General features: G+C 42.3%; 2 long non-coding RNA genes across 2 annotated transcripts in view; one reads left to right on the forward strand and one right to left on the reverse strand.

Moving 5' to 3' along the window:
• Nucleotides 1-3954: 3954 nt before the first annotated feature.
• LOC139026934 (uncharacterized) lies at nucleotides 3955-6448 on the forward strand. The gene is made up of 5 exons (XR_011478925.1): nucleotides 3955-4605; nucleotides 4695-4754; nucleotides 4880-5020; nucleotides 5707-5778; nucleotides 6101-6448. It is a non-coding gene; the product is annotated as an uncharacterized lncRNA (long non-coding RNA).
• Nucleotides 6449-11276: 4828 nt separating this feature from the next.
• The window catches only part of LOC139026935 (uncharacterized), a 1837-nt gene continuing 763 nt past the window's right edge, over nucleotides 11277-12350 (reverse strand). The window contains exon 3 of the long non-coding RNA XR_011478926.1: nucleotides 11277-11298. This is a non-coding gene — a long non-coding RNA (uncharacterized lncRNA). The remainder of the gene's footprint in view (nucleotides 11299-12350) is intronic.

Below are 12350 nucleotides of genomic sequence, written 5' to 3' on the forward strand. Positions count from 1 at the left end.
GATTGTATTTATATAGGAAGTGAATGCAGCTGTCTGTAACATGGGGAAATGTATTGAATTTGCCACAGTGTTTGTAACCTACGACTCCTAAAATAAAAAACTTTTCAAAAGCACATTCTTCTTGCCAAATATATTATTGTGTCTTTACACAGTGTTTGTTATAGACTTAGACAGGCAGTAGAATAACTTTAAATGTGTTCAGCAGTAGTTATATAGGAGGAGCCTTGACTAGAATACAGTGTAGACTTAGACAGAGGTAGATTAACGTTAAATGTGTACAGCAGTAGTTATATAGGAGGAGCCTTGACTAGAATACAGTGTAGACTTAGACAGAGGTAGAAGAACTGTATTTTTCCAGAACGATCTTTATTTTTGGTGGAAGACACTGAAAAAACAAACACGTTAAATTTACACATTCAGCACATACATATAGAAATCTACTTCCCATAGAAATACATTGTTCACTGTGTACAGCGACCACAGAGCAACGTTTAAGGGTGAATTCATCAATAAATGGTTCCTAAATTGATTGGGCCAGTRTCCCGGAGATTCTCCATTGAGTCCAGTACTAGACGTAATCTGTGACCGGAAAACATCTGCAGACTGTGATATAGAAATAGGAATCATTTTCAGTAAAATTACACAGGCAAGTTAGGACTTCATTATTATAGCAAAACAATATATAATATCTCTCAATTCAGTGAGAGTTGATGACAGAAACAGATGTGCTGTCATTATACTCAATAAAACATATTATCTAGACCTTGGATGGTCATTACTGATAGTGTCTGGAACACACAATAACATTAACTATCGTTGACGTGTGTGTGTCCTCCAAGGTGTGTGTACTTGTGTTTGTGTCTAAATGTGTGTGTTTGTGTATCCATGTGTGTGTGTGTGTCTCTGTGTGTGTATCCACCTGTGTTGTGTGGTGTGTGTGTGTGTGTGTGTGTGTGTGTGTGGTGTGTGTGTGTGTGTGTGTGTGTGTGTGTGTGTGTGTGTGTGTGTGTGTGTGTGTGTGTGTGGTGGTGTGTGTGTGTGTGTGTGTTGGTGGTGGTGTGTGTGGTGCATGAGTGTGTGTATTGTTATGCAGAGACATGTACAACAGTGGGATTGTCCAATCAGGAGTTTACCTGCTTCCCCAGTTCAGGTAAATGACAACATGATGACACTGACACCTGAGACAGGTAACACTTACTTCCTCTGTTCCTTCTCTGCTCACATGCAGGCCAGGGAGCAGCTGGCGAGGATTTGGCCGGTGCTGGCCGGTGTGGCCGGGGCGTGGCCGGTCGTGCGGGGGCGTGCGGGGCGCGTGGCGGGCGGGGCCAGGTTCTTTTTATTCACCTCTGGAGTGTTTAAGGTGATGAAACACAGACAGAGACGATAAAAACCTGGAGTTTTTACAGTATTTCCTGTTCCACATCAGCAGAGGAAAGGAGGGCTTTCAGAGAGCAAACAAGGATGTATCTTCCTGGAATTACCCATAATTACCCCATGGTGACAGTGACTGTGACCCCCCCCCCCCCCCCCCCACACACCTCTCAGCTCCTAACTGTGACCCCCCCCACCACACCCTCTCATCTCCTAACTGTGACCCCCCCCACCACCACCACACACCTCTCATCTCTAATGTGACCCCCCCCACCACCAACCACCACACCTCTCAGCTCCTAACTGTGACCCCCCCCCACCACCACACCTCTCACTCCTAACTGTGACTCCCCACCACACCTCTCAATCTCCTAACTGTGACCCCCCACACCATCTCTCATCTCCTAACTGGCACCCCCCCCCCCTCCCCGCCACCACGCCCTCTCAGCTCCTAACTGTGACCCCCCCCCGCCCCACACACCTCTCACTACTAACTGTGACCCCGCCCCAACCACACACATCTCTCCACTCCTAACTGTGACCCCCCACCACCACCCACCTCTCAGCTCCTAACTGTGAGAGGTCTAAACCCAGTTCTTATACAGAGGTCTAACCCAGTTCTTATACAGAGGTTCTAACCCAGTTCTTATGACAGAGGTCTAACCCGTTCTTAACAGAGGTCTAAACCCAGTTCTTAATAACAGAGGTCTAACCCAGTTCTTATGAACAGAGACCTAACCCAGTTCTTTATACAGAGCCACCAGTTCTAAATGACAGAGACTAACCCAGTTCTTATACAGAGGTCTAACCCAGTTCTTATAACAGAGGTTTAACCCAGTTCTTATACAGAGACCTACCCAGTTTTATAACAGAGGTCTAACCCAGTTCTTATCAGAGGTCTAACCCAGTTCTTATAACAGAGAGTAACCCAGTTCTTAAACAGGTCTAAACCCAGTTCTTATAACAGAGGTCTAACCCAGTTCTTAAATGACAGAGACTAACCCAGTTCTTATGACAGAGGTCTAACCCAGTTCTTATGACAGAGGTCTAAACCCAGTTCTTATGACAGAGACCTAACCCAGTCTTTAAACAGAGGTCTAACCCAGTTCTTATGAACAGAGGCTTAACCCAGTTTTATGACAGAGGTCTAACCCAGTTCTTATGACAGAGACTAACCCAGTTCTTATATACAGAGGTCTAACCCAGTTCTTATACAGAGCTAACCCAGTTCTTATGACAGAGACCTAACCCAGTTCTTATGAAGAGGTCAACCCAGTTCTATGACAGATGACTACCCATTCAGTTCTTTTAAAAGAGGTTAACCCAGTTCTTATGACAGAGGTTTAACCCAGTTATGATGGAAGGAGAATGAAACACATCATGATGACGGAAGACAACTGAGGACACTTGAAATGGCCACTCATACGAACTTCCGCCGATATTCTCTGAATGATGAATTTTCCATTTTTTATATATCTTTTTTTAAACTCTAGATACGAAAATGTTTTTGCTGCGTTGCTGATTTGGAGAGCCTAAAGGTCTTTGTAGGGCTTTGAGGAAGTTCAGTGAATGATGCTTGATAAGTAATCTTACCTGAAACCTGAAGACTTGTGTTAGCTCTCTGAGGTAAGTTCCCAGAGCTAATGCCTAGGCTTTAGCTCAGTGGGCTAACATTGTATTTTGCTCCACAGACGACCCGGTTTTAAAAGAGTTGGTCACAGTAGCACGTAAAAGGATTTGAATCTGTCTCCACCTTCTCCATATGGTTCAATGTCCAACTGATGGAGGTTTGTAACGGTTTAAAAGCGTAAAACAGGCCGTTGAATGTTCTGACTGACTGGAACTCAGCTGAATGCCTCAGTCAGTCTTCAGAACCAGTTTGTCTCTGACCACATTGACTCATAGAGTACTTAGATTGGAGCCGGAAGGCGACGTGCAGACGTCTACAACTCCATCTATCTGGGTCAGACCCGACCTCGCAGTGGGACCACGTGGAGGATGACCTGGTTTAAGTGGGTAACACAGATCAGGGGGAGAGAGCAGAGTTGCAACTCATCCTACCCAGGGATGAACAGAACGAACCTCTTCCAGTAAGTGCCAGACAACCTTACAAAATGAACGAACCCCATTGGATCGGGGACCAATAGTGAGGGACAGATAGTGAGAATTTGCTGGCAAAAGCTTTGGGTTGGTTAAAGGCCATTATGATCCATTACAGTATCCTCCTCCACAAAACCGCTTGTATCATGCATGATGCACCAGAAAGCTGACAGACCTGTCAGCAAGAGATTTTTTGCATTTCTGCAGTTTTGTTATTGTTTGTATTAAGCCAGAGTGATGACGATGTTGTATAGTATGAATGATATCAGTAAAATCTTAATTGAGTGTTTTAAATTATGACACAAAATAAACAATGTTTTTAAAACAAATAATAATCAATTCTCAGTAGTAGAATCATTACAAGTCATAAAAACAAAATGGAATCTTCTTCTCTAAGTTATTTCCCAGAAAGGGCATATTTACTATGATATTACAATAACAGTTTAGAAAGTAAGCTATTAAGCACATGATGGGTCAGGTAGACATTTAGTAGAGAGGAGCACAGTATAGAAGCCTACAGAACAGCAGATCTCAAGGAGATACTGGATATAGAGCCTCAGATACTCAGAGACGCATCTCTCCTTAACGTCAATGGAACTACAGCTGTTTGACGGGGGAATACCCCAATCATGACCCTGCAACCTCGTTTTATCCATCCAGTAATCTCGAAGTGGTAAACTCTCTCTAGAACGCAAAACCACAACAAACAAATCTAACCGCAGGACATCGTAGATCTGAAAGAGAGATAACGCAAGCTCAGCACCAATGCGTCTTGTGCTGGCCACTCCATGGAAATTTGGCGCTAACGAAATGCGGTTACATTTTAAGCATCAATTCGACTGTGGGAATTTTTGAAAGGTGAATGATGGGTATATAACATGGAAGAACCGGTGCAGACTGTCAAACTACAGTTCTGCTACTCTGCTCTTCTCTTCGCCGTTATTACGACTCTAAACATAAGACCGACAAGATGCGCGCTGTGATTCTGGTGACGGTTGTTCTGCTGATGTTTGGACACCTTGGACGTGCTCATGGCGGGAAACGACGCGACAGACCAAACTGTCTCCAACGGACGGTCTCTCAGCTGATCAAGAATTACTCAAACAAACAGAAACTCTCACAAACTCTTTACCAGTAAGTAGAAAACTGTTTTCATTCTGTTTCAAATCATGAAATAAATATTGTTATGTGCGTAGTATTCATTGAAATGTATTTTGTTACAGACGTTCCCCAGAAAAATATATGAAAGACTTCTGCCCAAAATCTGTACAACTTGTGCTAAGGTATATTTATAAATCATATTTATAAATCAAAAGATAGACTGTTACTGAACTACTTTAGCATTTTATTAAACAGTAGAGTAAGAGCAACAACAAAACTTGAATTATTTTCATTTTTAATTTTTTAGAAACAACTTGGCATCTGGGAAATCAACAAGATATTGGATGTCAATCATGCCAACGTGTTCAACCAGAAATCTTTGGAAGGTCTGTACCCCAAACACTTTGAGAATCTTCTGGAAAGGCTGGGAACAGATGTGCAATCTTGTGTGAGTATTGAACTTTAAGATAGTTCTTTTTCTGATCACCTCTTAGAGGAAATGWCATTTCTGTTCATCTGTTCTGTTGTATTGTCATCACATGTTAAGGTTAAGCACTGGACAGTGGTGTAGCTTCAACGAGACTAACAGAGGTGTAGGAGTTCCTCAAGAGACTATGCAAATCCCAAAGTTGGACTAGTTACCACTTTATTACTGTATGTAATCAGCAATGTTAATATTATGAATATTATAATATGTAATAGTCATAAATATTCAAGGTACATTTTAATTAATTTTAACATGATGAACAGGAACTACATTTCCACTAACAGGTGCCCAAAAATAACTGTCTGAAAGCCTCCAATCAGCCCCACCTCCAATCTGATTGGCTGTCACCTCTACAATATATTATTAAAAGGCTCAAAATGGAACCCCTCCCATCACAAAAAGGTTCTGGCTCCAACATTTACACAGGGGTTCCTCGAAGACCCTTTTCAGAGGTTCCAGGTTCAACTGGAAACGTTCGGCCTGTGAGGCAACTCAAAAGGTTCTTCCAGGCACTTGTCCTGTAGACGAGCAGGATGGATATAGTTGTATACCTGCAGAACACACTGATCACCCACCCATGTTATTGTAAGATATTATAGACGCACAGACAAACAGGAAAGACAACTGACCGTTCTTCCTCTCTCCAGCTGGTGGAGTGCCCAACTAGACCAACATGGACCAAGACAACCATCAGGAAGATGGAGAACACATTTAAGAAGGTGAATATGACTTATCCAACCCTCTTACACATCTCATCACGGTGCTTTATGGCAAAGGCACACAGCTCAAAACAAAACTCATCTCTAGATCTAATTGATCTGTTTTAATGATTCCTCAACTGTTGACATTTACCTGAGATTGAACTCTTATCTGCACCTATGTGCATTCACAATCAGTTCTATCCCCTATGACTATAGTATCCAATCAGTTACATCCACTATGACTATAGTATCCAATCAGTTCCATCCTCTATAACTATAGTATCCAATAGTAGAGTGTGTTTATGATATMTTGTTAACCATTCATTCCCTCTTTTGGCAGCTGGACACCAACGGGACTTTCAAGGCCATCGGAGAGTTCAAGACCGTCCTCCTGTGGATCAGTGACATGAGAGAGAGAAAGGAAAGGTCAATGGATAAATGCCAGTAGTCTTCCACCAACCCACCCTTAAGTAGGCAAGTCAGTTAAGAACAAGTTCTTATTTTCAATGACGGCCTAGGAACAGTGGGTTAACTGCCTTGTTCAGGGGCAGAACAACAGGTTTTTACCTTGTCAGCTCGGGGATTCAGTCTAGCAACCATTCGGTTACTGGCCCAACGCTCTGACCACTAGGTTACCTGCTGGTTACTGGCCCAACGCTCTGACCACTAGGTTACCTGCTGGTTACTGGCCCAAGCGCTCTGACCAAGGTTACCTGCTGGTTACTGGTCCAACGCTCTGACCAGTAGGTTACCTGCTGGTTACTGGCCAACGCTCTGACACTAGGTTACCTGCTGGTTACTGGCCCAACGCTCTGACCACTAGTTTACCTGCTGGTTACTGGCCAAACGCTCTGACCACTAGGTTACTGCTGGTTACTGGCCAACGCTCTGACCACTAGGCTCCTGCTGGTTACTGGCCCAACGCTCTGACCACTAGGTTACCTGCTGGTTACTGGCCCAACGCTCTGACCACGGTTACCTGCTGGTTACTGGCCCAACGCTCTGACCACTAGGTTACTTGCTGGTTACTGGCCCAATGCTCTGACCACTAGGCTTCCTGCCGTCCAGGTTCAATCAAGCCCTACCAATGTAATGTTTTGATGCAGTATCTTTGCATACAAACGACTGGATGGAAAACATAGTGAGTGGAGTATCTCCATTGAAAGCCCCTTTAGTCCAGGTCTAGTCTTCATCTAGTCCTTACAAAAGATACATCTCTCCTATGTCAAGAACACTGCAATTGTCAAAGCTTTGAATCATATCTACTCAATGTAGGATTTTAGCAGTATTTAGTATTAAAATAGGAAAAGTCTATTTTCTTAAATGTTTTTTTCAATTATATTTACTTAGGTTAATATTTATTGTTTTATATAATATTATTTTATTGTTATTATTTTTCATATAAATGAGGATGTTATTGTCTGTGACAGGTGAACACAGTTGTGTTCAAAATTATATTTTTTAGAATCACCTTTGTCTTTACACGTCATATTTAATGTATTGTTTAAGTGAATGTTTTTTATACCAAATATCTGTCTGCCTTTTGATTATCAAAATAAAATACAATTTTATTTCTAAAATTAGGAGTTTTCTGAATCCCGTGATTTTCAGGAGGGAATCAGGAAGGAACGATTCCTGAGCGCTTACATTTCAATAGTGACTTGATTTGAATCACAGTGCTTAATTTGAGCCTCTCAGTTTTGGAATGTTTGTTTCCGGAACCTCTTGTTGCATGAAACTTTTTTTTCTCTCACTTTTTGCAATGTCAACACTCTTAACAAAAGCGATCGTTTATTGAAGTTGCTTCTTTGTTAATTCTCCGGCCCCACAGAAAAACATCTGAAAAAGTAGATTTTCAGCCCAGGCTAATATTCTATGAGTTGATTCTGGGTAAACCGGGTTATGATTTTATGAATTGGTAACCTATGTTTGAGACAAACGCGTGGCTGTGTGAACATTGCGCCAGTATCTCTCACATAACTAGAAGGAGATTCCTTTTCTCTGATCTCTCTCCCTCTCTGCTCTGGTAGATATGAACCTGCAACTCTCATCTCTCCAGCGATGCACTTCATCATTTAATTCCTTATAGAATCGCGCAAAGGGTTCTGAAGGAACTGCAGCACCTCTGATAAATTGAAATACATTTGCCAAAGTTAAAGAATTACTGCTGTCTGTTAGAAATAAATTAAATCATTCAGAATAGGCTACTACACCACGAGAAGGCCTATCATTTAGCCACAGAGGATAAATATATATATATATCTTTTTTTAAATAGCTGTGGTTGTAGCCCAATAACAAGGAACTCTACAGTCGGGAACGCGCAGCAAATCTGTCACGCTTCGAAGACACCAACAGTGATTTTATTTCGCTAAATATGACGCAGTTTCATCTGGAAATGTCCGCAACAATAGTTCAACAATCACCTTCTGATACCATTTCTGTCAAGCCGTCAACGCATTCAGTTTGACGCATACGTTCGATAAATCCAACGAATGCACCACACTGAACGCTCGGCAACTGTCTCTGCAACGCAATGCTGCAAHGCAAACGCAGCGTTTGATTGGAAATTAATGTAACTCTGGTGATTGCATAAGTAATATTCACCTTCTTAAATGTGTAAAATGACATAGAATTGCATGAAATGCGTTGATAAAAATACAATTTTTTTTTCCGGATCCTTGGCTACTAAAAATGTTCCCCACGTGTACAACTTCAGTAAGAGCCTCAACTCTTCTGCTCTTTGTCGCTACGCAAATACGACGATATGCAGATGCTTTATTATAAAGGAGATGTTTCTTTCTCATGCGTTCCACTACCTCAGAACTCCCCAGGTCACCCCCCCTCTCGTTCTCACTTGTCCCGTCACCTCCTGATTTACACATTAACCACCTGACAAATCCAATCACTCATGAACCCAATACTATATGAGAAACAGCCGTTTGTGACGTGTAACCCAATCAATTCCACCCATCACTGCATCTTGTGATTTAATAGGTAATCAGCATTGTCTTGAACTAGGCACCCTATATCCTTTATAGCACAAAGTAGTGCACTCAAAGTAGTGCACTCTGTAGGGTATAAGGTGCCATTTGTAATGTACCCTGTGAGAAAGTAGTGCTCAGATTTCAGCCTTGTGAATCTACTGGTCTTCAACCATGTGGAACGACAAGGTGTCTCATTTGCTTGGATTTACTCCCCCTAGTGGTATTATGTTATAATCTGATTTGAAATGTGGAGGGAGAGAAAGAAAGACAGAGATAGAGAGAGAAAGAGAGAATGAGGGAGAGAGAGAGTGAGGGAGGGACAGAGAGTGTGAGAGAGAGAGGGACAGAGAGAGCGAGAGAGAGTGAGAGAGAGAGACAGAGAGAGCGAGAGAGAGAGGTGAGGAAGAGAGAGAGGGACAAGAGTGTGTGAGAGAGACAAGAGAGAGCGAGGAGAAGTGGAAGAGAGAGACAGAGAGAGCGAGAGAGAGAGTGAGGAAGAGAGAGAGGACAAAGAGTGTGTGAGAGAGACAGAGAGAGCGAGAGAGAGAGTGAGAGAGAGAGATGAGAGAGCGAGAGAGGAGAGAGAGAGAGAGAGAAGAGAGAGCGAGAGAGAGAGTGAGGAAGAGAGAGAGGGACAAAGAGTGTGTGAGAGAGACAGAGAGAGCGAGAGGAGAGAGGGACAGAGAGTGTGTGAGAGAGACAGAGAGAGAGAGAGAGAGACAGAGAGGCGAGAGAGAGGAGTGAGGAAGAGAGAGAGAGAGAAGAAGAGAGAGAGAGGGGGAAATAAGACAGATTAAAGAAGAACATTAGATTACTGTAATTGTGTTGCTGTATGAAATATAGAAGCCATTTCCACCACATACAGTAATAGATACGCAAGTCATGTCATGGATCCATTCTATACATTATCCTACATAGTAATCTGCATTTCTCCTTCTCTCAGAACTGACTGACTGGAGGAAACAGTCCTCCTTCTATAATCAGTGACTGACTGGAGGAAACATCCTCCTCTATAATCGTGACTGACTGGAGGAAACAGTTCTCCTTCTATAATCAGTGACTGACTGGGGAGGAAACAGTCCTCCTTCTATAATCAGTAACTGACTGGAGGAAACAGTTCTCCTTCTATAATCAGTGACTGACTGGAGGAAACAGTTCTCCTTCTATAATCAGTGACTGACTGGAGGAACAGTTCTCCTTCTAATATCAGTGACTGACTGGAGGAAACAGTTCTCCTTCTATAATCAGTGACTGACTGGAGGAAACAGTCCCTCTCTATAATCAGTGACTGACTGGAGGAAACAGTTCTCCTTCTATAATCAGTGACTGACTGGAGGAAACAGTCCTCCTTCTATAATCAGTAACTGACTGGAGGAAACAGTTCTCCTTCTATAATCAGTGACTGACTGGAGGAAACAGTTCTCCTTCTATAATCAGTGACTGACTGGAGGAAACAGTTTCCTCTATAATCAGTGACTGACTGGAGGAAACGGTTCTCCTCCTATAATCAGTGACTGATGGAGGAAACAGTTCTCCTTCTATAATCAGTGACTGACTGACTGGAAGACAGGCCTATGTGGGTATCAGTTACATCAGCAGTATGATGACAAGTAATCTCCTTTGTGGTTGGACAGAAATAACTTGTATCTCTCTGTCAGTTGATCATTTAACCCTTCGTGAAGAGTTAATCAAATCCATCCCAATAAACATTTTGACAAACCATTTTGGAAAACAACATTGATTGACAACATTAATAAAGTATTGCCATTCCATTGTTTTCTATTATCTATGATACAAATATGTATTTCATTTAATCTATAAGATAAAGATAAGATAACAAAGATAAGATAACATGAAGATAAGACAAATATAAAGATAACATAGGATAAAGGTGAAGATAAGATAAATAAGATAAGACTAAGATAAGACAACATAAAGATAAGACAACATAGGATAAAGGTGAAGATAAGATAACATAAGATAAGATAACATAAAGATAAGACAACATAAAGATAAGATAACATAAAATAAAGCTGAAGATAAGACTACATAACATGACATAAAGAATAGATTAGATAAAGATAAGATGACATGACATAAAGAATAGATTAGATAAAGATAAGATAAGATGACATGACATAAAGAATAGATTAGATTAGATAAAGATAAGAGATATACTTTCATTTTGGTAGAAATAGCTGAGTGCTACACAGCATCACACTTCCTGTGGGGAATTCAGGAAGTGTAGCAGCCACAGAGACACTTTTACCTTGGTAAGACAATTCACTGCGGTTTGGAAATAACTTTGCTGCTTGACACCTTCAATTTCGAGTAATGCTTACAGTGTGAAAACTCAGACTCTGCATGTATCCCAAATCACATCATATATATAGCTCACTACTTTTGACCAGGACCCATAGAGTAGTGCACTATGTAGGGAATAGGGAGAAATTGGCCAGGGCACTATGTAGGGGATAGGGTGCCATTTGACCAGGTCCCATAGGGTAGTGCACTATGTAGGGGATAGGGTGCCAACTCAGCCCAGGTTACCTCCTATATATCACGTCAACTCAGCCCAGGTTAAGGAACAGGCCACTTCATATGCTCTTGTATTCCAAGCCCTTCATCATTCACTTTGTTCCACTTCGGCCAATGCAGTTCCTCTCTACACGTCCTCCATTGCAGATGCATTGGTCCTGAAAACGCTGTTAAGGCTGTTGTCAAAGTTATTTGAGGTAAAAGAGACAAGAGACTGTTGAACAAGTGGATACGTTCCAAATGGCACCTTATTCCCTATTTAGTGCACTACTTTAGAACAGGGCCTATAGGGGTAGTGCACTACTTTAGAACAGGGCCTATAGGGGTAGGGCACTACTTTAGACCAGGGCCCATAGGGGTAGTGCACTACTTTAGAACAGGGCCTATAGGGGTAGGGCACTACTTTAGACGAGGACCCATAGGGGTAGGGCACAACTTTAGACCAGGGCATATAAGGTAGTGCACTACTTTAGATCAGGACCCATAGGGTAGTGCACTACTTTAGATCAGGACCCATAGGATAGTGCACTACTTTAGACCAGGGCCCATAGGGGTAGTGCACTACTTTAGACCAGGGCCCATAGGTTAGTGCACTACTTTAGACCAGGGCCCATAGGGTAGTGCACTACTTTAGACCAGGGCCCATAGGTTAGTGCACTACTTTAGACAAGGGCCCATAGGGGTAGTGCACTACTTTAGACCAGGGCCCATAGGGGTAGTGCACTACTTTAGAGCAGGGCCCATAGGGTAGTGCACTACTTTAGACCAGGACCCATAGGGTAGTGCACTACTTTAGACCAGGACCCATAGGGGTAGTGCACTACTTTAGACCAGGGCCCATAGGGCAGAGCACTATATAAGGATTAGGGTGCAGCCTTTGAGTGAAAGCAGTGTGTGTACTGAAAGAGTACTATAGTACTATATAGAGAACTATATAAGGATTACTGAGCGGAATAGTGAGCGGGGGAGAAAAGAGAGAAAAGCTGAGTGTCTTTCTGTGCATCATAGTTGGAACCACAGCTGGTTACTAGTAGTTCCTACATCACATCATCAGCATTATCTATAAG

This window comes from Salvelinus sp. IW2-2015, unplaced genomic scaffold, assembly GCF_002910315.2.
Source record: "Salvelinus sp. IW2-2015 unplaced genomic scaffold, ASM291031v2 Un_scaffold6402, whole genome shotgun sequence".
NCBI classification, from domain to species: domain Eukaryota; kingdom Metazoa; phylum Chordata; class Actinopteri; order Salmoniformes; family Salmonidae; genus Salvelinus; species Salvelinus sp. IW2-2015.